The 26546-nt window shown below is 38.6% G+C and overlaps 1 protein-coding gene across 34 annotated transcripts in view; it reads right to left on the bottom strand.

The window, feature by feature from the left end:
* Positions 1-26546, bottom strand: part of NRCAM (neuronal cell adhesion molecule) — a 154977-nt gene that overhangs the window by 102575 nt on the left and 25856 nt on the right. For 33 of the 34 annotated variants that reach the window (XM_061361141.1, XM_061361146.1, XM_061361139.1 and 30 more), the window contains exon 2: positions 3304-3387. The exons of the other annotated variant lie outside the window; for it this stretch is intronic. The gene's annotated coding sequence lies outside the window, so the exon portion shown is untranslated. The remainder of the gene's footprint in view (positions 1-3303; positions 3388-26546) is intronic. 34 annotated transcript variants of the gene reach the window in all.

Here is a 26546-nt window from a genome sequence, read left to right as displayed (position 1 = left end):
TAGCTATGTAACTGACCACATCACTTGGAATACTTTCAAACTTGACAAGGTTTAAATGACTACTCTTCCTCTTTCAAATATACACCATCTAAAAAAAAAAGCATTATTTTAGGAAAACACATTTGAATTAGCCAAAGCAAAAGTGACAACATTGTTTTAAACAAACCTTGACCCAAGGAAGCACTGATTTCATAGAGCAACCTTTCCAGCAGCACCTGCTGGGACTGAGACACTCAGAGCAGAACAGACCAGCTACTGGCTGCCTCAGGAAAGCAGCAGATGTTGTTTATCTTGACTTTTTGAAGGGTTTTGACACTGTGTCCTACAGACAAATTGATGAAGTACAGATTACATAAATGGACACTGAGATGAACTGATATCTGGCTGAACTCCTGGGCTCAAAAGGCTGTGATCAGGATGAAGTCCAGCTGGAGGAAAGTGACTGCTGGTGTACCACAGGGATCAATACTGTGGCCAGTACAGCTTAATCCTTCATTAATAACCTGGATGATGGGACAGAGTGCATGCACCCTCAGCAAGCTTGCTGATGACAGGAACTAGCAGGAGTGGCTGATACACTAGCTGGTTGTACTGGCATTAGGAGGGACCTTGAAAAGCTGACTAATAAACCAACAGGAATCTCTTAAAGTTCACAAAGGAAATACAAAGTCGTGTACCTCAGGAAGAATAACCCTAGGCGACAGTACAGGATGGGGGATGACCAGCTGGCAAGCAGCTCTGCAGAAAAGCACTCGGGGGTCCTGGTGGGCTCCAAGTAGACCATAAGCCAGCAGCATACCCTTGTAGCAAGGAAGGTTAATAGCATCTTGGGCGGCATTAGGAAAATTGCTGCCAGAAAGTCAAGGGAGATGGATGATCCTTCCCCTCTATTCAGCACTGATGAGACAGCTCTGAGTGCTGTGCCCACTTGTGGGCTCCCCAGTACAAGCAAAACATAAGCAGCCTAAAATGAGTCCAGTGAAGGACTGCAAAGACGATTAAGGGATTGGAGCATTTGACATATGCAGTGAGACTGAAAGAGCTGGGAACTCTAGCCTGGACAAGAGAAGGCTCAGGGAGATCTTACCGACATGTATAAATACCTGAGGGTGGCAGGGGTACACAACTTCTCAGAGGTGCCCAGCAACAAGGCAAGAGTCAATGGGCTCAAATTAAAACAGATTAAATCCCCAGAGCAGAAGAAAGCACATTTTTACTGTAAGGGTGGTCGAGCACTTGAACTAGGTGGCCAAACAGCAAGCTGCTCTAGCTGATTGTGCTTTGAGCAGGGGGAGTGTTGGAGTGGATGATCTCCAGACACCCTTTGCAATCCCAGTTATTCTGTGGTGCTTAGGGTAAGAGATAAAAGGAGGGCAACTAAATTTGAGTAATATGGACTTCATGTCAGTGGTTTTCACTGCACAGACCAAGCCTTCAATAAGATAAAACAGTTCCATTGCATATCAGCTACCTGTATCTCACTGCACTCTATGAAGGCAAGTTGTTTAATTAGACTCAGAAAAAACTTCATTGTGCTGCTACAACAAAACAAGTTCTTTTTCTCTCCCACGCAATTGCTGATGCCCAAGAATGTAGGTCTAACCAGGATGAGAACTACTTAACAGAGATTAAGACAATGTATGTTTACACCAACCAAGTAAATCACTTTATTACCTATTACAATGTCAATTTGCATCATCAAACTTCTATCACTTTAATGGATTTCTTTGCCTCCCTCCAGTCAGTACTCAATCACTAAAGCCTGTTTAACCAAAAAGAGATCCTTTTCCTTTCGCAATGCCTACTCTCTTGCATCAAAATATTGACAGCTGTGTTTCGAAACTGTAGGAAAAACGAGGGGAACCAAGAGAACATCACAAAGAAAAGCTAGAACATCTCACTCATGAGGAGCAAGCACCTGTGCACTGACCCAATTAGGCATTCAAACACTTGTCACTTTGGAGCTGGCTGGTTGTCACTCATCCAAGTAGCCTCAGGGGACCTATTGTATGGTGGAATTCCCTGACAGGAGAACTAGAGCTATGGAGGCAATGAGGGCACAGTGACAGGGTGCCAGGATCCTGGTGAGCCAGAGCAGCAAGCAGCAACGCCAAAGAACATCAGAGCTTCCTTTACTTGGTTACCATCCAAAAAGCCTTTCACAGTCTTCAATGGTTATCTTTTTTCCAGAGCAGTCTAGTTTAAAAACCTTACAGTAACAGTCCTCTTTATCCCAAGCTACATTTAACTCCTCAGTGACTAGCACAAGAGCCATTTCAGAAGAGATGCCTGAAAGATTAAGAAATAATAATAATAATAAAAAAAATATTTTCATGGCAGGGAGAGGATGCACTAAATGTTACTTTTAGTAATACCACCAGCATGTAATTCAGGGGTCAAAACATTTCAGAGCCCATCTCCTCCCTTTTCTGTTTTAAACATATTACTGATGCTTTCAGATGCTCTGTCTGCTTGAACACATAAATAAGGGATAAACCACTGCACAGCCACCCACGCCTACACGCTATAAGAGATAGAAAAGGTCTGTTCCAGTAAACTGCACACAATACTGCATTCAGGACCCCCAAATCAGATTTTTCATTAAAAAAAATAATCAGATATTAGAACACAAATGACTATTCAGCAGCTACTACTGACTTCAAGTAAAGCTATCTCTGTTCTTATGCTGAAAGATTAATGCAACTCAAACACAAGAGTAGGAAGGGATTGGAGGGGGAATGAAATAAGAAAAATCAAAGCTTACTTCAGAACTTTCAAAACAGACATTTAACATTAGGACCTATTCCATGAGAGTGAGGAATTCAGAATGTCCCTGTAACCAAATCTGTGATCTATGCTATAAGAAAATCTTCTATTATTTTGTTATAGAAGTATTTCAAGTTCCTTCTAAATCCATTTTTCCAGACTCCATTTTTTACCAGTTGACTTGTCCCAACACCTGTTCTCACCAGCAAGGAACATCAGAGATTAAGGCTACCTTCAATTAGGTGAAGCTATGAAACACTTTTAACTGCCTTTCCAGTTAACGTATTTGATATGAGCCCTTCAGTTAAAAGTTGAGCTGACATGTTAAAATTTATACTAATCACAAACTCCTTAAACAAACATGGAAATGCAGGTAAATGCAGAACATGTTACATGACTACCCTGACAGTACTTAATAGAAATTGAACAGAAAGATAGAAACTTAACAGATAGAAACTTAATGTCAGTAAAGGTTTTTTTTATTTCTTTTCCCAGTAAGCATGAGAAATTAAAATTTAGAGAGAAAAATTATCTTACCTTTGTACAAATAACTTCTGAGCAAGATGGTCTCTATCTTCTTTCTTATTCCCTGTATGACAGGTCTTTATGTCACTGCCTTGCCTGAAAAAAATAACATACAACCTGAAATATTTATAGATACCAATAATTATATTCACTGTTAGACTACAACAAATACATCAGATATGTCTTGATACATCTGCAATGCTAAATTCGATTAAGTGGAATGGTAGTTCAATAGGAACTGATTTATACATGTTGGGTTGAAAAAAGAATAAGAAACATTGGGGGGGAGGGGGGGGAAGCAGCTCCTTAGGTTTCAAAATCATGTTTTGCGTTTTGCTCTCCAAAATAACATAGCCAGTCACATCAAATCAAACCAAACCACCCATTTAGTCATCCAGGTTTGCAGTATCATCAGTGAAAAAGAGTCAGTGCTTCACAAAGGTTGAGCAAGCCTAACCTAACCTAACCACATCTTTCTAACACTCAGTAACCCAGTTTAAGGCACACTGGGTAGCTCTATCTCCTCAGGACTAAACACTTCAGTGGTCTTTGGGATATAGATGCCCAAGCTTGTAAAAAGACATCTGCTGGAAGAGGTTAGAGCAGGTGACAGCAAGCCTCTACTGTGAGAAAAGCCTTTGGTCACAGCACTTTCCCAGAGACACATGTGGGATTACAGTCAATTTGTAATCTGTCTGAGATCCGATTTTCTACAATAATATTCTAAATTCTATTTGAGGGATGGGACAAACAGCCCCCTTCCCTACCCAGCACCCACCCCCTCATATTAAAAGCACAAGACAAAGAAAGAGGAAACAGTGGAGAGGTTTTGTTTTGAATTCAGCTGCTACCTTCTTCATTTATTCATAGCAGTTCTGCACCCAGACCCTTTCTTCTCTTACTCTGTTACTTTAACCCGTTTTAAACACATCAGAGTCTTGTTGAGAAGGTTACTTATTTTTCCATGGTAATGCATATGTGGAGTTCAACTTTCAAGTAAGATTCAAGTAAGATCATGAATTGCGAGAGTGAGCTTCAGAAAGTTTCAACTGAGGATTACCCTTTCATCTTTACAGTACACGTTGCTCATCTGCAAAGTCAGTTATGCTTGCCATTATATGCATTATATGGTGAAGTGAAACTAATAGCAACAGATTAGCATCACTGCAGCAGCCATTATTTCATATGCTGTACATAAAAATATATACATTTTGTTGTCAGAAAGTTGACTGTTTACTCCTAACTGCAGATTAGCACTGTTCAGTTGGGTAAAACAGGAGAGACTGCAAAATCTCAGCTTACAATGTGGTACTGTAAGATTGGTTTAATTTCCCATCAAATTGATAAAGCAATTGTACAATTTATTTCAGTATCCTTTTAAAAGCCTTTTTACTGCTAAATTGGTCTGCTGACTGGCACAACCCCAACTGTTGGCTAGAACTCCCCTGTAGCTGTTACTTTCACTAACAACCAGCACTTCTCATAAATTGCTCATGATCAGGCTCTTTCAAATCAACTTGTTGCTCTTACATAATAAAGCACTGAAAATAATACATTATCTTGATAACTTTTGAAGTTTGGCATATATGATTCATTTCACTGGGTTGAAGTTTACTTAGGTAATTCACTTTATTGCCGTCATCTTTATTCAGACACTCAAATCCTTTTCAAGCCCCCATCTCTATATTCAGCTGGAACAGCTGCCTGCAACCAACAGGACCTTGATGAGCCACAGTCATAGAACCATAGAATAGAATCACAGAATAGTTAGGGTTGGAAAGGACCTTAAGATCATCTAGTTCCAACCACCCTGCCATGGGCAGGGACACCTCACTCTAAACCGTATCACCCAAGGCCTCATCCAACCTGGCCTTGAACACTGCCAGGGATGGAGCATTCACAACCTCCCTGGGCAACGTATTCCAGTGCCTCACCACCCTAACAGGAAAGAATTTCCTCCTTATATCCAATCTAAACTTCCCCTGTTTAAGTTTTAACCTGTTACCCCTTGTCCTACCACTACAGTCCCTAATGAAGAGTCCCTCCCCAGCATCCCTATAGCCCCCTTCAGATACTGGAAGGCTGCTATGAGGTCTCCACGCAGCCTTCTGTTCTCCAGGCTGAACAGCCCCAACTTTCTCAGCCGATCTTCATATGGGAGATCAACACAGAACTTGCATTCAGAACTGCTACATGCAAGCAATTCTTAATTGACCAAAACACTTGAATATGACATTGATCGCACAAATTCTGTATAAAGGTAATGTCTACATCCAGCCTGCCGTGGACTGAACTTGGTGGTTCAGTCCACTAACTCACTGTCTCCAAGACAAGATCAGAGCACATTTTGGGGAACACTTCAGCCCTAGGGACCCTTCCCAAGGGCAGTATGGGTAAGGTTACATAACTTTTGATTCTCCACTCCAGACAGTTCTGCAGTTCTCCCATGCAAGATTATGTATCCTCTGTTACACACTCCACCTGTCTCCATGTCACACGCTGGAGGACACACCACAGGCTTAGAGTATTAGCCTGCAAAATCATAACTTTGATGGGCTGCAACACAGCTCTCACTATTTCGGATACTCTGAACTTAAAACATTAGCTGCATATTAGGACTGCAGGAACACTGCTGTACTCAGATGAAACTCAAGTTACAGCAGTCTATTTTATGAGAGATTAATTTTCTAAAACATTAAAATGCAGAGGCAGAGAAGCCTCTGCCAACCAGCCTAACTTGATGACAGGAATTTGTCTGTGTCTTGCTGTTATTACCAGTAAAGAACAGCTGTAGCCTCTAGGGCTATGCTTAGAAGTCAGGCATGCTCTGAAACCCAGGGATGGCTTGTGTAAAACCTCACAAACAGCAGAAAACCATAGGTCTATTGACAGTGCAGGTAATCTTTTCCAGACTTCTAAGACTCATTAAAAGAAAAGGGAAAACTTCATCACTCTGTTCCCTTTACTCTTTTGAAGCAAATACCGTCATTTAATAGTATACATGGTTTGGTAAGTACTATAATGACTTACAATTTTCCATGGTTTACTGGTAGGAAAGAAACTGTACTACAGCCAAACTACTTCCAATTTCTGGGTAAGAAATGTCACAATAGCAGCCTCTTTGGATGCTCAGACTACACACATGCTGCTCCAAAAATAAATATTTGCTATAGTTCTTCTTGACATCTGCAGCTTTAACCTATTTACAGTCCATGACCAGATTCGTTTGCTGTGACATCATTTATTTTCTCTGATAGTCTCTTAGAAGGGAGCTTAACAAAAGCTTGAAACCAAGGAAATCATACCCATGAGAAGTTCTGTAAAACATGTGCAGAAGAGCACGTGAACATCCAAAAAACATCTCAGGTGAATGAAGAAGTAGAGAAGCATTCTCAGATTATTTTCTTTTGCTGCTTGACAGCTGACATAAAAGTTTGCATTTTTATTCACAATGTCAAGTGCGTGAAGAGGAATTACTCTGAATTACTTGGTGATATGATCCTATAACAACAGGTAAATTCCCATATATTTCATACTAGTCACAAACCCCTCATGTCCAGACATGTAAGCTAATAATCAGATGTCCTCCAAAGTGAGAGGAGCATTTGTACCCATACGGGAAAATCACAAGTGAATGGATAGTATGATTTATTCTTTGTATAGATTAAACAAATGTTTTAGAATTAGATGTATTTCAAATCATGTAATTTGCTTGACCACTAGCATATTGCAGAAATGTGAAGCACACTTCTTACTTTCCCAAACATTATGCTGTATACTTATTAACTTAAAAATTTGTGAAAGAACTAAAATTTACACAGTATTTTTGCTTTACAAACTTCTCTGCTAATAGTGTTGATAGACTTCAGGGAAGTAAAATTTAGAATGAAAAATCCATAGATTTTAATATCTGTCTATGCAAAAAGTCCAAATATAAAGAATTCAAAATTCAAAAAATTCCAAAAATTCCATTTTTATTTTATAATCTGATGGGCCAAAAGATTTTATATACAATGTTTTCAAAATAGTCATTAAAACGTTAAGTCACTTTAATGTTTTTTAATGTAACCTTAAAAAAAACATTAGAACAAGACAATATACAGCTTCCTCCGCAAATTAGTAATGTATCTATATGCCTAGATAACTATAATTCATTTTTCTTTTACTTTACCACAGAAAGTTATTTAATAATAAATATTTTCAGAGGACCTGGGAAAAAATATTTGCTTTGCGACATATATAACTCAGTGTATTTAAGCAGAGTCTTATGCAATCCAGTACTTCAGAGATCAATTATTCACCCTTATGTCATTTCTTCTTTCAGAACTAAAGACTAATGAGGAGACCTCAGACAAGGAGAAACAATCACCCTGTTGGTTGACGAGGGTAGTGATCCATCTTTTTGTCATATCTATCTTATTTCTGGTAGCGCTCAACCCCAGGTGATTCTGACAAAGTAATAATGGGAAAAAATATCCTGAAAAATACCATGGAAAAACACCAGGACTAAATTATTTGGTTTTTCATTTTTCATACACATATCCTCATAAAAACATTTCCTTGACATTAATTAATTACATTAATAAATTACATTAATATCCCTATGAACAATAACTTAACTTTTCACATATTATAATAAACAAAAGAGAACACAAGTTTCATCTGATCTTTAACATGTTGTGAAGTCATGCACTTCCTCCATGCATACAAATTATAACTACACTGATATCAGTTCCTACATTGTTAACCAAAGTTATATATTTCAGTAAGCTGCATAAAATAGGTTTATTCTCCTCTTAAACTACATTTCCTCATGTTCCTTCATTCAAATAAATCAAACTAAGGTACAGAAACCTCAGCTATGTAAGTGGTGGAAAAGAATCAGAGCAGAAAAGGAAAATCATCCCTTACCTTGCACTATGGCTATATAGTCCTCTTCCCTTTTTGATGAAGAATTGGGTTTTTTTATCCCTTTCTTTTTGTTAGTGAGAGGTAAGAATTTGCACCATGCTCCTCTTCATGTTGTAATCTTGACAAAACTCTGCTGTTAAACCCTGCTGTTGCTGGACTGTGTGCAGAAGCACGTACAAGAGCAACCCGTCGCTTTGTCCCCGACCCTCCCAAGCTTCTCTGTGATCAGCACAGGCTTTGTAGCCATACAATAGGGGTTAAACATTTCCCTGTATTTATTTAAAAGCAGAGCTAAATCTGCTTAGCTGCAGGAACCTTTTAGTAAAATCATGCTCACTCTGTAAGGGTATTTCTCCATTATTATTTTTTTAAAGAGTAAATAGCTTTTATAATAAAAAGGAACTATATATTTATATATCTTGATGCAAAAAGAAAAAAAATATTTTTTTTTCATTATACATAGTGCATAAATAATGCAGTCACTAAAATCCACAAGGATTTTTATCCAGATTTTGCTTTTTCCACAGTTTCCCCCTAAGCAATGACTTGTGACTTCCGTCTTAACTTGGAGCTCTAATTTGATTTTTCCTTTATGTCAATCTACCTGATGATTTGCCAGTGGGGCAATCCTCTGGTATCAACTGACACTGTCCAACAGGCAGATCATTGCAAAAGCTACTATTTGTGCCAACTGCTGAAATTCCAGCACAACCCTCCCAAATTCAAACAAACTGAGAAACAAATGAAAACATTTTAGAAGAGTTGAATGTGCTTGTCCTCAGTACTAAAGTCACTCATTTCACATCCCACATGAATCTCTGGACCACCTTCTCTTTCTAAGGAACTACCCTGAAGCGACACTGGTACAGAACAGTGGCTTTTTGCCAACTCCTAAACAAAACAAAAAAACAGTATTTAAAACTTCTCATTTTTGTTCTGCACAAACCCAGATGATTTTGTTTTGTTTTAGGTCCAGTTAGAAGATTTCTAGCTTTAGGAGTTTTGCATCTTTTTATAGGTAACAGTAAGAATTCTGTCAACATTTATCAGCACAAGCATTAGTTCAGAACAATCACCTCAACTTTTTCTTTGAAACCTACTCTGTTCTCAAGGCTTAATAGAACAATGCATTTCTTTACACAAAAGCACAATTTCTACTTAAGAATCTACTTCAAAGCAGGCTACCGGTGAGGTTCAGTAATGATTGCACCCAAATGACCTCTTAAACCTGCCGAAATAGACCAGAGTATCTTAACTGAGCTCCCAGTTCACATATGCACCATGTTTACAGAGCTGCAAAGGAGTTAGCCAAGAAGGCTAAAAATCTTATAAAAATAGAAGTTACAAATACAGGTGATTTATTTTTGATGTGAAGATTTATCATCAAATAATACTGTATTGAACAGGCAAACCCTCTGCCATTCAAAGTTATTGCTCTTTAATTGCACATTTACAGCTGTATATTCTATTGACAACAGCTGACATGAAAATGTAAGTAAGAAGCTACTTACCATGCCACAAATGTGGCATAATATTAATCTATTATTTGTATTTAGTAAGATTTAATTCCCATAAAAGCTCAATTCTTAAAATCACTATTTTCATGGTTTCGATAATTCCTTACAAAATGAAGTCCCAGATGGAAAAGGCAATTTTGCCAGTACAGTCACTCAACTATTTGCTCCCCTCTGCCTTTGACAGCATATCACATCAAGAAATTAGCTAAAAATATAATTGACTGAAAGGGGGGTTTGTGTTTAAATGGGTTTAAGCAGAAACTGTTCTCTGAATTTTAGAGCTGAATGATGAAGGGGCAGGGCTCATTTTGCATCTGAGCGACCAAGCCTAATCAGAATTATTTCTACACACTGCTCCACTACAGCTGTTGATCCATTAAACACTAAATGCTTCGGAGGCCCATTCCCCTTCAGCTTCCCACTGTGACTCCCACTTTTCAGCAAGTAGCTACTCAATGAGTTACTCAAAACATTAAAAAAATGGAGGTGCTATATCTAATGGACTGCTCAAAACCCATATCCAGATCTGTCACTTGACTGTCAGGACAGCAGCTATCATAATAAACCAGACTCTTTGTGACAGAGACTTAAAAAGAAGCCTTTGAACTAGTTCTCTTACCTCCCAACACATTTTTATTAGCAGGTTTTCAGTCACAGCAGATATTTTTATTTCCACATAAATAATCATGTCTGCCTCTGAAAACATTCACTGATACACACACTTCTTTTTGGTGATCATAATATTACCCATGGCATCTTGTTTTACATCTTACTACCATTTGAGCCTGAGGAAATCTTTAAACTAACATAACCATTAGGAATATCTTACTGCACAATTTACATATTGACAAAATTACTTTTTAGCCTATTGAACTGTTCAAGCTGAAAATAACTGTGATGTGCATATTCAGTGCACAATTCCCTACTTTGAGATATGCTCAAGAAAAGACTAAACACAGATTCTGAAAAATATCCAGCAATTGCCTGAGGATACTGATTACTTGCCCATCTCTTTTTCCCATGAACTTTTGGCTTTATTCTCCAAATTTCCTCATCTCTTTCTAGACATATGGTAACAGGAGAAGCCACAAACCATTCATGGTCTCTAAGGTCAAAGTCATACTCCCATCAAAATGTATCTAGTTACTCAGCTGAGATCTTCAAGCAGCTCAACAGCTATCGCTGTCGTAGAGTTTAACCCCAGATGTTGGGGTTAGACAGTGGGAGTAGACAAACAGGTGTAAGATCTCTAACTCTAGAAAGACAGCGTGCTTCACACCTACCCAGGGAAAGGGTACATGAAGACCCAAGATAAAAGGTGCTCCTGCAGTTAGGTCAGTGCAGTGAAAAACACAAGTTTCACAATTGTAGTATTGTAATAAAATGGGCTGGTTGCTTCATCTGTTATTTTGGAAGATATTTTAAAAGCTTCGTATGCCTAACAATCACACCTGAAATCACATAAATATTATTCCTTCTAAAGACTTAACTATTGAAAGGTATTCTTGGGTGTATCATTACCTCCATCAAGTCTTCTTGTCCACCTGTTGAGGCTGTTACTTCATTTTGATGATCACACAAGGACCAAGAGTAGGCATGCTGGAGGGGTTTTATTGTTACTACTACTACTATGGTCTCTTTGTTTGAAAAGAGTGAAAATACTTTACTCCCTATATGGGACTATATGGAATGCATAGCCTTGATTTAGCTTTGTTCTTTGCACGTGTTTTGATAGTTAAAGAAGTAACTATAGCTACGCATCATTATTTTTCACATTTTTCCACACGCAAACTGATTATTTTTTTCGTTTTCCAGCTTCAATTTCCTTTACTTCATCAGTAAAGTTTTCTGCGATCATAATTCTGTGTGCAGAAGCAAAAGCCATATAGTTTCCAATTTCTTTATGAAGAATCCCTTTAGGATTAGGGAGTCTGAAAAGACTTCAAACCTTAGATGCCATTCAAAAACACAGCTTCATGGGCATATTAAAATAGATGACTGTTCACCTGTTATGTCCTCTTCCCAGTGAGTCATTCCAAATATTTGGAATATTTTGAGGTGAATTTTAAAGAGTACCTAGCGAGTTAAGTACTATTATGAAGTTAAAATTGTGACGATGATGATCCTCTGAGGATTTTAAAGTATTTGTTTTAAACCATTATCATAAGCACTTCTGGTTTTAGCTGTTACCACTGAAACTTCATGGACTTACTTGAACTAAACCCATTGCTGGTTCCTCCTCAGTAATTATTGCTTTCTTCTGTTTTTTTCCTAGAAACATACATAAAGATGTTCTACACCAGAACATATTCAGTTATTCTTTACTAGTAACAAACAGCTTATGGTAGGCAAAGCAGGTTAAGTAATTTTATACCAGACCTGAAAAAACTGTAATTTTTGTTCCAAAATCACTGTAGCACGTATGTGCTGATTATCATTCTTAGACTTCTCTGTCTCCTTTCCACATTTTCTTGATGTTCTTTGTACCAGCCAAAGCCAGATACAGAAAATCACTTCTCAAACACTTTGGGGATGTAGACTTAACACTGGTTCGCTTTCTCTGTATGTCTTACAGGGAGGGACTTAGTTCCCACATGTAAGACACATAAGCTGTTTATCACACAAAGAAGTTGTCAAGGAGAGTGAGGTTTCCCAGAAGTGACTCCAACAAGGCAGAATGAGAACAGTCCTCTTCAAATAACTTGTTTCATCACTTTATTATTTTACTAGCTATAGCACATACAGCTTAGTATTGCCATCAATTCAAGTACATGGGCTTGCTTTCTACTTTAATGCTCTTTTTTGATGAGGATGTTCCATAAGATTCACAGCATTAACTTCAATTATACTAAGATTTTCTCAATTACTTTTCTGCAGTGTTTTTCATAAAGGAACAAATACTTTGCCCTTTCTCCTTGTACACAATGAGTGTCCTTGACTGTTGGATGCCTAAAGCAGTTTAAATACATGTGTCACAGAGTCGCAGTGTAAGTTAGACAAATGTACACTTCCTAACCTCAGGATGAGGCGATTTATCAGCAGCTAGGAAACCAATTGCAGCTTCAGGAACAAAGCGGGTTTGCTGATGCTGCACTGCCTGTAGACAATTAGGGAAGAAGTTACTGTAACTAAACCCCTCCTAAACACATCCAGTGCATAGCCTAAATAAATTTACATCAACTACACCCCAAATAAGTAAACAAATAAATTGGACAGAATCAAGCCTGAGGGAAGAAATGGAAGAGAATAAAAGGAAGAAGATGACAGCTACAAAAGGAGGTTAGAATCTTGATTCTGGGAACAAACCAAACCCAAACAAGCAAGAAACCAACCAATAAAAATAAACAAACAAACAAAATCCCCAAACCAGCCAAATAAAAAAAATCAAATAAAAAAAAAACCAAAAAAAAACAACCATCTAAACAAGCAAACAAAAAAACCCCAAAGCACAGAACCAAGATTCTGGCATATGCAGGTTTCAATCCATGCTCAAGGAGAGGTGAAAAAAAAAAAGTATATAAAAATACAGTGAGTCTTCTTTGGATGTAGAAATCTTTTCTACCAAGAATTTTCTTTTTCTTGGTAAAGCACAAGTTCTTTGAACTTCTGCCTCTGATATATACATATATATGCACACACACTATACCCGAGGCTGCACTGGAGGTTCTAGTTGGGACATGGCTTCATGCCACTCCTGGTGTTCCTTTGTTCAACCTTATCTGCCATCAAACCTAGAAGAACCCAAATTCATCAGTGTCTCTACCTGAAGGCTCTCGAGTGATCTACTACTCTAACAGTTTGAAAAATTTAGCAGTTCCCTGCTAGTCAGTACCTTGACTGACAATGTGAAACTAAGTTGAGCCACCTGAAACTCCTAGAGGGCTGGCTTCAGTAGGTACAGACAGAGCATACCTACAGCAGAAAAAGGACTGGGCTCCCCAAAGCTCTGACACAGCTGTGATTTTCTTTAAAATGACAGCCAGAGAAAGTGCTGTATGGCAGCACTTTCTCCTTTACACATAGCAGAACTGTGTCAAGGAGAAAGTCTGCAGCGTTTTGCCCTCATGATACAGCTTCTGGAGAGAGAGAGAAGATACTCACTTCCCCCTGCAGATTACATCTGAGGAACATGTGCAAGAAAAAAAACAGACTCTTGCTTCCACCTCTTTGTCCTTGCTGTCCAAAGATCTTGAAACATGATGAATAAGGAAGGATCTTCCTCAGAGATAAAAGATGTGGGCTTGTATCTACTTTGAAAGAAGGTATATTTTATCTCAAGTCTTTCCTCCAGCAAGTGTTGCAATGTTATGGCTGTTTGTTGGAAAAGGCACAAATCTGTAATAATTCTCATAGTATGTTTCAAACTTAAGAGCTTCACCAAAAAAAAAAAAAATAATAAATAGCCAGCAGTCAGCAGTAAAGCAAAGTCTGAATAGAAAAAATGATTGCAGGCACCTCCTGATTCTGTCTCAGCCGTCACACGGCCCAGTTCTTCATAGCTACACACTGCTGGTCCCAGAGTACAAAGCCCTCGTATTTTCCTGTTTTGATCTATTTCTCTCTATTTTTAAAAGGGAAAAGTATCATATTGCACAAAAATCTATTTCTGGACATCATCTGCCACAAAATTTCACTTCAAACCTGGTTTCTATTTCTAAGGCTAAACTCTGAACATCTATATTAATCACACATGCAACTGCCTTCAAGTTTAAGTCCTTCAAACATTGCAAGTTTTCCATGACAGCAGACCCCTTTCATACTGTAAAATTAAGGTTTTAAGGCCTCACAGTTAAAAAGCTCTTTTAGTCAATCATCTCTTTGGTAAATTAATTGTGGTGACTACTGATCAGGAAAGAAATTTCAAATGTTGACCTGGAGTTGAAAGAAAATTCAAAAGCTTTAAGCCATTCTATTCCTGCATTCTAATCAGAACTGCATTTAATTTTAAACAGACTTGAATACTTTGGTATTACTTATGGAAAGAGGACATTTCATATTTTCTCTGTAATTATGCTCCTGATTTCAAAATATTGTTTCTTTATGTGCCATTCACATCTGCATAAAGACTACATGCTATTAGTATTTTGTAAATTGTCAATTACTTAGTGTAGCAACTATCTTCTCTGAACTTGTGTTGAATGAATCACAGAACCACAGAATAGTTAGGGTTGGAAAGGACCTTAAGGTCAGTGTATACATAACCCCCAGAGAAGTTGCGTGCTTGATAGATCTTTTCCTTACTTCACAGATTTATCAAATTATGTCCTACTAGCTTTAAAACAATTATAATATAAAAGCCTAGAAGTCTCTGTAAGAACCTGACCTTTGCGGAAACCTGTTTTGCTGGTATCAAACTGTCTGATGAGCAGCACCTCTCTTCTTTCCTAGCAGCTAAAGAAGGAAGGTATTTGGAATAATTTCTGGCTGGAGTTGCCAACTGTTCAGTTCAGTTATTTACCATTTGCTTTCTGTACAGCAAACCTGGTTTGGATCAGCCTCAGCTAGAACTGCTGCAGAGACAGAGCTGGAGCAGTTGGAAAAATTGCACAGCCATAACTCTGCGATACCAATAGGTACAGTTGGATTAATTCCTGAGGCCAGACAGTCCCCCTTCAAAAACAGTGTCCTCCTTTCATTAGGGCCATGACATGTGTCTAAAGATATTATTGAGGGAGATTCCAATGATTTTACTTCTCAGAGGAGGAAGAATATAGTTTACATATAATTTCTATATTTAAATATAATCAATTTTAAGCACTTTTTGCTTACCAAATTGCATACCATATGTAGAATTGTAAAAGAGCTACCTGTTCCTACAAACTCAGTGGAGGCCTTCATCCCTTGGACAGGTTTTATTTATACAAGAACCTGTGGTGCTGGATTCCAAATGGCTGTGGCCAGGAAATCAATGTGTTTCAAGCAGGTGGCAGAAGTAACACAAATGTACTGTGCTCCCCTCCAAAAGTGCAGATAACACATATATGTAACAAATGCAGCCTCAGGGCTCAAAGTTTGATGAGTTTACAACATATATAGTAACCCAATGTGATCTTAGAAAGCAATGGGTGTGATTGCCTTTGAGGGGCCTCTAAGGACATGACAAATTTTTATTCCTGTTTTATTCAGGATACTAGTAGCAATCACTATTTTGTCACACAAAGAACATCACTGCATAGAAGGGATCTGTGAATACCTTTTTAAAGCTGTTAACAACTACTCATCACATGGTCTCCTAATTTACTTTTCTGGCTGTACTGAACACCTCTCTGTATTAAAGCCCCCAGTTCCAGTAAGTTATACTTGCCCTTCTTCCCAACCTTCACGTCTTTCTTTAACTTCATTATTCACTGGAAAAGTCAGTTTTGGAAATTTAAAGCTATTTTTTTCAGTTACACTATTACCGTCTGTGGATATCAATATATATCATTCACTTTACCTGAAAACATAACCTGGTTGACAGAGATGTTACTTCATTATCAGACCAGGAATATTTTGTTCATGAGCTGTGATGGGTGAAATCCCATCTTACTGGAATTCTACTAAACTTATTTAGAAACTACCATAGAAAATACAGCCTATTACAAATAACGAATTAGCCAAAAAAAGCTGAAAACATGGGTTTTGATCATAAATAAGACATTCACGTAGGACACCTCTTGACATTAATGTTACTTTAAAGCTTTTTGTAATTTTTTTCTACAAATATAGAAGCAAAGTTCTATTTTTCACTTTACTAAGCTTTAGAGTTTTTTTGTTTGCAAATACACTTAAACCTAAAACTAACCAGTTCAAATATAATTTTAGCAACTAACTTAACAAAAGGTTATGAAGAACATAAAAGCAATAAATACTTAAAAGATTATAATGTACAAGAAAAACTGGGGACTTGAATACATGCTACAGCAAACCAGTAAATAAAATCAAAAGCATATTTCATTCTAATGTTGCTGTGTAGCTGTTTTCCAAGTGCAAATCAGATTAACATTTTTTATGCTGTTGCCACGGTGTTGTAGTCTGTCTAGGATAATCCATCAGCACAGACAGTGTTGGTATGCACACACAGTTCTCCCTTATCAGAAAAACAATAACATTCAGGCAAGGACCACCAGTAGCAAGCAATTTTTAAAACTTACTTTTACTCTCAAAATGTGACAAACAGCAAGAGGTTCAGTGTATGCCACTGAAAAAGCCAAACCCATATGGGAATGGATGTTCAAACAGGCTAAAGGAAGAAAAATAACCAAGACAGTGTGAGAAAAAAAATACCCACTCCAGGCTCCTTAAAAGGATATTTAGGTATATATTAATTAAGGTTAACATCAAGTGCTATCAGCTCCCTTTGAAACACTGAGCTAGGTTTTAAGACACACAGCAACTTAAAGCTGTGGTGTTATTAACATTATTTTGACTCTAAACACTGACAAGATATCTGATTTATGAACATTTAAAAAAAAATAAAGAACATCTGAACATTTTTGAGATAGAGATTCAAGTTTAAAGCATGCAGCAGAAGACTTTTAGCTTCTAGTTCCTGACGACATTTGAGGAATTGTGCCTTCACAACAGTTACAACACTACCACCTCAATGAAGATAATCTGCATTTAAAAAAAAAAAAGTCAAAATCAAAACTTTTTTTTAAAACATATTTCATAAAATAATGATGGCTTTTGATAATTTAAGAGTGTCATTCTGGTTTTCTGTTTAAACTGTACAAGAAGTGACGCACTGAAACCTCACGCTGAGGGCAGTTCTGTTAAAACAGCACACACTCTTCTGCCAGCCTTATATTAATGTACCCAGGTAAATAATGCTGAACTTGGATTAACTTTGATGTCATCTAACAGCAGAGTAACAGTATCTATCAGCTGAAAAAAGTTAATGTTCCCTAATCCCTCCTATGTTAATATATGGAAGTTGTAAGATTCAGATGTGCCAACATAAAGTGAAGTCCAAGTTCATTTATTTAGAAAATGAAAACCTAAAAGAATCTTTTTAATATAGCTTTAAATACAAGACTATTTTATGGCGTATTCTGCAAGCTTCAAACCAGCACTTACCATAGCACAGTTAAATGGCAGCTCTTATTTTACACATCCTATTGAGAGCTGAAGTGGCTCAGGGCTACAGAGCAGCAGCAGATTATACACTCTAGTATGACAACTGTACAAGCTTCAAAAGACAAAAAACTGAGGTGATGACAAGATCACGTTAACAGATACTAGTCCTTCACCCTGTTCTGCATGGGCCTACCAGAGTTATCTAGTTCTGCTTTCTTTCTCCCTCTTGCTATGCAGCTAGCAAGCCTCTGCAGCCACTTCCCAATATATCAGCAGTGGCCAGAATCGCCATGTATAGGTCATGCACCCCTTTTAGTGAACACTGTAATGTACCTGTTTTAGGAGTGCTTTCTGCTAAGCACATCTGGCAGTCTAAATCAGCTTCCCATTCAAATATACTCTGCTGTATTCACTGAAATCACTGCAGAGTACATCCTTCCCTTTTTTACGTGTCAGAAGCAAGTGACAAATCCATCTGGACTTATTCAGCTACTTCAGGCATCTGGGTATTGAAACACTGGAAAAAGAACTGGACTGACTGATAACAAGACAGTCTACAGCACTGTCTGGGTAAAATGACAGCAAGATATTTTTATTTTGGACAATGTACATATATTGATAACACCTGTCAAAGCTACAGGGCAGCAAATTAATTTTCACCACCTATGGTGAACATGAGCAATCCACAGAAACCACCTGGCTTCTCTAACAGGCAGTAAAACTTAAGATAACAAAGAAAACAAAACCTGCATTTCTTCCCTTACAATGACTAGGGATTGCTTTTGCCTCAAGAGGGATGGCAATGAATGCCACCGAAACCAAACTCTCACTAGAGATAATTCTAATCTTGGCTACCAGGTTGGAAATCCCAAGATGTTTTGGGGAGTTGGCAGGTGATTAAAGCTGCCAAGCTCTGTGCTCTCCCAAAAGGCAGCGGGAACTGGGGTTTTGTGCGCTACAAACCCCCACTGACTGGCAGGAAAAGGGCTGACAGAGCATCCGCCAGCACCACAATGACGGCACTGTCACTAAGCCTGGAAGCTGGGTGTTCAACAACGCTGAAAACACTAACTCCGGGAGACAAGAGTGAGAAAGAGACCCATAAGACTATCAGGAGGTATCTGAAAATAGAGAAGTCAAGTCATCCGTGCTTGACGTGATTGAGAATTCAGTCCTAGGGAACGGGGGAGTTTCTGCAAAGTGTCTCTCCAGAAGATTTTGATATTTAACACTCTGGGAGTGCCTTTCAGTTCCTTCTATGTGCACTTCCCCCACCACCCAGATCCACATACATTTCATAACATATGGCAGGATGAACTGTTATCTTGAAGCTGATCTCTATAACCATATCAATAATTAAGCTTTCCAGCAGCAATTTCATCCCCGCCCCTTATATAAGCAGAAGATTGCATCAACTTCAGCATGCCTTATCATGTAATGATTATAATGCACATGTATTATGAGACTAAAATGCTATCGCACTTGCAAATTTATTTTAATGCTTCTATTGAGTGCTTTATTTCAGAGGTTTTCAAATTTCTTTCAACAAAAGCTTCATACCAGATTTCTCAGAGAAATTTTTGGAGAGAGAAATTCTATCAGATGGCATTATTACAAAAAATGCTTAAAAGCAGAGTTGGGAAGCTGAGGTCTGAGAAGTCATCTAAACACTGACCTTATGTCTGCACTAGTGATCTGAAGAGAGCAAACTTCAAAAGTGAACTTCTCTTTGCCAAGCAACAGTACAAAAAGACAACTTATGCTTTTGGGGTGGATTACAAAGCAGTAGAAAGATGACCGCAAAATAGTTGGGTCAGCCTTTGAAGCTGTGTACTGGGTACTGTTCAGAAGCACATCTCAGCTTGGATGACCTTTTTGTAGATCTGTGTCCTATCTCTTCTTACACTGCTGCTCCGTAATCTTGTCTCACATTCCCTGCTAATCAAGCTTCAGCTTTCCCAGTTCCTTAGGGTTTCTCCTGGTATCTCATCTCTTCCCAGCTCCCACTATTATCTATTCCGCTCATCGTTTCTGTCCTCCAAATCCATGTGCATAAACAAGTTTCCAGTCCTCCAGGTCAACCTTCCCAACCCCCATCCCCCGACTAATCTCTTTGCCAATTCAGTCACATTGAACACATATGTACTACTCACACAAAAAAAAGGTGTATGCAGGAGCTGAAGCACAGAGCTGCTCAACCATCCATCCATAATGTGTGGTGAGCTTTCTAAAATATCATTTCACTTGGGGGCTCCTGGCAATGGGCAGCGTTCGTAAGACAGCATTACTTCTGTGTCATTCAACAGCACTCCAGCACCATCTAGGCAGCTTCTCTCACACCTATGTTCTTACGTTCCCCAGGGCACACAATATACATAACCAAGGCCATAATACAAAAAAAGAATGTCCTGCTAACCTGCAGAAGAGTCCTGACATTATACCAGACACTTTGATTTAAGGCACAGGTTTACCATGTAGGACTTGGACAAGACACAGCACCAAACGCCACACAGTGTGGAAGTGGCCAGGCTACAAGAGGATGCAGCCCTTAACAGAGCTGAGCCAGTTACTTCACCCCCATTGCCTTCCAGGCAAGAAATCCCTTCTTACCTAGCATTTCCCAGTCCCTGTTTCATCAGCTCCCCAGTTCCTCACAGACTCTGGGCCTGTCCACTCACCCTCTTGCTGACTCTCCTTGCTCTTCCATGATACCAGTCATTCATCTCCCTAAATTACTGACAAGCAATATTATTAATCAAAGGGAAAACTCCCTTTCTCCCCTAAACCACCAAGTTCTTTTGCCAAGCCCCAGATGTGGCCAGCCCTGATACTCCTGTAATTACATAGAAAGCCTTTTCAGATATTCGCAGGTGTGATCTGGGATGCACATGTCTGTAGGCACAGTGTTTGTTACAGCTTATGCGTTGCTACTGGAAATGGACAAACTGACATTTAGTGAAGGTTCTTTAACTTAGTCAGTAATAAGCAAATGGTCACAGAAAGGGCAAAATACTGATCTTTGATATAAAGGGCAAAGGTTTCAAATTAAAGATGCCTTTTTTCCTACTCTGTCATCATCTTCAGAAGTGACTGAATTACTTTTGCTGAAGTTTTACAAAAAATTTAGCTCGCATCAAACCTCAGTGTCAAACAGCTTTAAAAACACACTAACAACCCCTTCCTTAATAATAAAGAGCGAGACACAATCAACCATTACAAATTATTTTTATTTCATGCAACTTAATATCACTGTGCCCATGTGAATCAAAATAACTCAAAATAGGAATGAACATATACCAAAAGCTAATCTCCAGCTTTGAACAGAGCTCCAATTTTAGCTCAGCATTGTGTAACTGTTTCTTCAGGTACAATTTTCTTTCAAGCTTTTAAGTATTAAAGAATGAAAGTTGTTCTCAACAACTTTTGAAATCCACTGGAGGAAAGCCTGCATCCAGAACACAGCACAAAGCTTACTCAGACAGCTCAGCGCATCTGCTCTGCTCTGGGCAATACTTCACTTTCGGCTCAGTGCATACACATTCTTAGGAGCCTACTTTGGATTCAGGACTGCAGCAAGCATCAAGCAGCAGATTATCCTTTACTATACATATGTCATCCACTAAAACAACTGGGGAAGCAGCTGGGATCCTTAGAGCCCAAACTGAGAAGCTGTCAATTTCACCCCAAGGTCCAGGCAGCCCACACTGCAAGGCGCAGACCCTTGCGAAAAGCTCAGAACCAGAAAACAACCGTGAGCAGCTAAAGGAGATCTCCTTTCCTGTCTGTAACAGAACAGTGTCACTAAGAAGAGCTTTGAATTTAAAAGCAGAACACTGGAAGTAAAATTAGCTCAAAGCACTGGATCGTGACTTGACATCTAATCACTGCACCATCCTACATGATTCACCAAATTGAGAACTCCTGAGCGGCTGACCTTCACAAAAGCAAACTGCCACCATATACCTACAGTATGATATTTTAAGGATAAAGAACTCTGCAATACACACTGTTCAACACAACCATACAAGTCAGACTGTTGTGCACATGCTGTGTCAGCTCATTTTAATAATTAGAAGCAAACGTATAGAATCATTTCAATTATGCAATAAACCTTTAAAAAAGGCACTTGAATATTTGATGGTCTAAGCATGGTGGGTGGAGATCTGCATTTTAAATAATGCTGCTAGATTCCCACACCCCACCCCAGCTCAATAGAAAGTCTCCACTCCAGATAAAGAAACATCTCAATCCAAACAAGAACTATTTTCCCATTTTAAAAAATTAACCCTATAAAAGAAAACACTAAGTGACCAGGTGCTTTAAAACAGATGCTTCAACTTTCCTATGGACCATATATACATGGAAGGTTTTTCACATGAAGAAGCCAAAGACCCAAAACTAAAAGTCCTAAAACTAAAAGCCCTGAGTGGAAGGACAAGACACAGTGACTCAAGTGATTCACAGTGACTCAGTGACTCAAGTTCTCTCGTTTGGATGCCTAAAAGTTTGAAAAGTCACATATCCGGTCCTGCACAGACCCTCCTGTTTTCTGGGTTTGCTTTGTTTTCTAATCCTTCTGCCAGCTTGCTTTCTTTGCAAAGATACTTTTTTGTACTCGTTCATGGACCATACCGTCACCAGCTCCTTATGTAAAGAGCTGGATTCAAACCAAGTGACTGGGGGAAGAAGGTTTTCCAGGAATTTTGAGTAATTCATACAAAGTAATTGCTGTATGGGCAAATATATCCCACATAATGCATTCTTATAATGAATTGTTTAATCAGTGTAATAAGCACACAGGATCCAAATACTCTTAGCTGAGGTATTTAAGTCATTTTTTCTAGCTCTCAAATATCGCTGAGATACTAAACTCCTAAATGCACAAACAGGATATTAAAGTAAGCATCTGATCATATGTATTTCTGAAACGGCTGCCAATGATTGTCTTTTTCTGCTCCATGAAGAGATACTATGTGGACTTCTGGTGCATTACAAAAAAATTAGTGATTAGTTCTATGGTGATGAAACTCACACTGTGGACAGCTGAGAAATAATAAGGTAGAGACCCCTCAAAATTAATGGAATTAACAGAATAAAGCCCTGTAGATCTCAAATCCAATCATTAGATGGATAATCTGACAAAGTCTCCTAAAATATTTATTAAATACTGAAATCAGTCAACATTTTGGTGCTTGTTATGACCGATTCAAAAACTAATGTTGGTGTAAGTCCAGAGAAGGGCTAACTAAGACAATCAAAGGGCTGGAGCATCTATTCTATGAAGGCAGGCTGAGAGAGTTGGGTTTGTTCAGCCTGGAGAAGTGAAGGCTCCAGAGAGACATTATAGCACCCTCCCAGTGCCTAAAGGGGAACTACAAAAAATCTGGAGACAGGCTTTTTACAAGGGCATGTAGTGACAGGACAAAGGGGAATGCCTTGAAACAGAGAGGGGAGATCTAGATTAGGTATTAGGGAAAAATTCTTCACTGTGAAGGTGGTGAGGCACTGGCACAGGTCACCCAGAAAAGTGATAAATGCTGATAGTGTTCAAGGCCAGGCTGGACAGGGCTTTAAGCAACCGTATCTAGCGGAAGGTGTCCCTGCCTGTGGCAGAGAGATTGGAACCAGATGATCTTTAAGGTCCCTTCCAATCCAAACCATTCTATGATTTTATGAAGACCCATCATCCTGTCTAGCTTCACAAATTATCTGCTGACAAAGATAGTTACTTTAAGAATGTTAAATAGTTAGAAACTACAAAACTATTTATTTATTGATATTTAAACAACAAAACTGAAAAGCAATATGGAAACATGAAGAACAGACAACAGTAATCTTTCAAATTTGCACTTTTAGCAGATGATGCTTATTTGAGTAAAAGCTTTTGTCAAGTATGAGTAGTTTGAACAGGAAGATGGTCTTTAAGTAAAAAATAAATAATTAAAATCCCTACTACATCACATCTTGCATTTTTTACTTTTCTGTATTACCATTTTCTAGTGACATCTGAAGGATATTGATACCACCCAGTGTAAATCCATCCTATGAAAAATGTGCAAAACCAAACTGTTTTTTCCAGTAAAAACTCTGCAAGTATTCTGTGTAAAAAGGAACCTGGGTATGCTTCTCCTTACACCTTGGCTGAATTCTTTTCACTCTGCTCAAAAAATACTCTATGGGTCCAGTGCTAGAAGGCAACACAGCTTCAAAGCTCCTTAAGAGCTCATCTGGGGAAATTCACTTACGTTTGTCAAACAGCATCTGACAAGTGACTAGATATCACTGATTGCTAGAAAGTATAAACTGAATTAAAACTCTGTTGCAGGCAGAAAGAATGTAACTGAAGACACAGATAGCTAACAAGGAAAAAGAAGTCTTCCAAAGCAAGACATGCTAGCAGAGCATAGACAGACAAGTCAAATTTAACAGCTATTAAATCAGTAGAAAATTATGCCAGGAAAGCTTAGAATTTTTAACACACCGCTTTGTCACAAGTAATGATTAACTGAGAATCATTATCTGAACTGGAAGTTATTGTCATCACTCTTCCTTCACACTAGAAAAATGCTCAAACCAACACTTGGATGCTATAGTTGCTTTTCTTGCCTTCTTTGGGGGTGGAAAATAGAGCATTTTACATGGCATCACTTAGCAGAGTACAGCAAGAAAAAAAAAAAAACAACCATTGGGCTCCAATGGTGATGCAAGTCTATTGAAATCCTGCCTCTTAAAAATACCAACCTTTATGCTCAGGTTTCACTACGACAGACACTAAAGATGTTCCCAAAGCTGTATTCATGCCTTGCATCATCTGTCTGGCAACACACAAAAGTCTTTCCAAGGTCTTTATTGTCAGAGCCAGGAAGTTAAATGAGGCAATACTCTTACCAAGAGAAGTCAAAGCTGAAACGAACTGAAAAGAACTGTCACAAGCTGCTTTAAAACTTTAAATGCAAGGTAGAATAACAAATTATTTCACATTCTCACAACAGTACTTGTACTTGCAAAATGTTTCTCTACACTCTGAAATTAAACTTAGAAAATCCTCACTTGAAATCCTCCCGTTTCAGTACTCTATGAATCACCCCACATGAACCCTTGCTCTTTACAGCCCACTCACTGCCATCCTCAGGATTATAAAGGACGCTCCAACAAAGAGGGATCACCCACTGCTTTCTATAAATCATCTTGAACCTCATTGATTATTTTAACAAAGGTAGTTCAGATACACATGCAACTTTGGCTGTCTGGCACAGAGGACAAGAAGAATCTGAAACAATAACATTGTTATGCCCTAGAATTCAATACAGTACAATAATGACAAGTGTAATAGACTGAAAACAACAAAGTTATTTAGCTTTCCCTAACAAGTAGCATATGAAATGCAGCAGAGGAAAAGACAAAACAAAAAGTGTATTTATTGTATCATAATTACTTACTGAAGAAATGAGGATGCCTATCAAGCACACTAATCATGCCCCAAAACGCTGACATTGTATGGAAGCGTAGCAAGATACTTATCTTGATTTATGAGACATTAAGCAGGAGAGAAACATGAAAGGAAGCCACAAGAATCCCTGCTGAGCCTGACACCCAAATTCTGCTTTCCATGTCTTTCCATATTCCAGTGAACATGACGTGCAAGTTTTACATTTCTGTAAGGCAAAAAAGCCCCACCCTGAAACACCACACCTTTTTCCTCTTAATTTAAGAGTATCGCACTGTTTGACTTTCAACTACAGGTGTATACTGTGACGTTTTCTACCGTATGTTCCAAACACTTTTCCAAGCAAGCCTTTCCTTCTTGGAGCCTTCAGCTTCTAAGACCTGCTAGCTTAAACAGAACCAAACAAAAATAAAATTATATTGCAACTATTGCTCTTAAGGCTAAATAGAATGGGTAAATCTAGACAAACTTATTCTTCAGTTTGAATTAAAAAGTTGCAAAAAGCAACTGGGTTTTCCCTCTCTCGCTATTTCATCTAGGTAAATATTTAACCAAGCATTTAAACAGGACTTCTAAGTTGACTGAAATTTAAAACCCTTAACTCTCAAGATCACTCCAGATTAAAAGCTTCTGTCCTAGATTTCAGGTAAGTACTTCCTTAGGAGGGATGAGTCTTCCTACTTCTCATGCCTAGTGAGGTTATCTTAGTTTGAGTTGGTGTTGGACAATGGCAGGTAGTCATCTGGGATCCAAACATGCTGGAGACTGCAATTATCTTATGCATATTAATACCACGCCATCCCTGGTTCAACACCCACTTCTGCCTGACAGAGCAGAACCCATCCTGTTCCATACCCAAGCCACGAGTGTAAGCCATGGAAGCCACTACTCTCAAGAGTACTTTCAACTGCTTTCACTGCAGCTGGGTCACTGCATGCTTTAGCACACAAACAACCATTAGTACAGAAGGTGTCAGATACTCCTCCTTAGGGCATTCAGCAGGTCCAGAAGGTGTCATTTATTCCTGCCCAGGACTTCGAACTAGGCTAAGATACTTGTCCTGAAAGAGAGACCACACAGGTTAGCCCCCCGGTCATTTTTATCAAACTACTATCAACAGTAAAGACACAAAACCAGTCCAGGGTTCACAACTGGAAACCTCACTATGCCCATCCTCTGCTCCCTCACTAGAGAAGCTTCCTTCTCTCATAAGATGTACTTTTGTCAGACTTTCTTCTGTTCTCTTACCTCCTATTTCTTATCCTCCACCCCCATTCATTACAAGCTAGCTGCATTCACCTTTGTTCTTAACATTAAAACTG

Source organism: Neopsephotus bourkii, unplaced genomic scaffold (genome assembly GCF_033783945.1).
Source record: "Neopsephotus bourkii isolate Nb327-2 ecotype Australia unplaced genomic scaffold, CSIRO-AGI_Nbou_v1 NB_1053, whole genome shotgun sequence".
In the NCBI taxonomy this organism is placed as follows: Eukaryota; Metazoa; Chordata; class Aves; order Psittaciformes; family Psittacidae; genus Neopsephotus; species Neopsephotus bourkii.
Note: the sequence above shows the minus strand (reverse complement) of the source record. Positions and strands in the feature narration are given on the sequence as shown.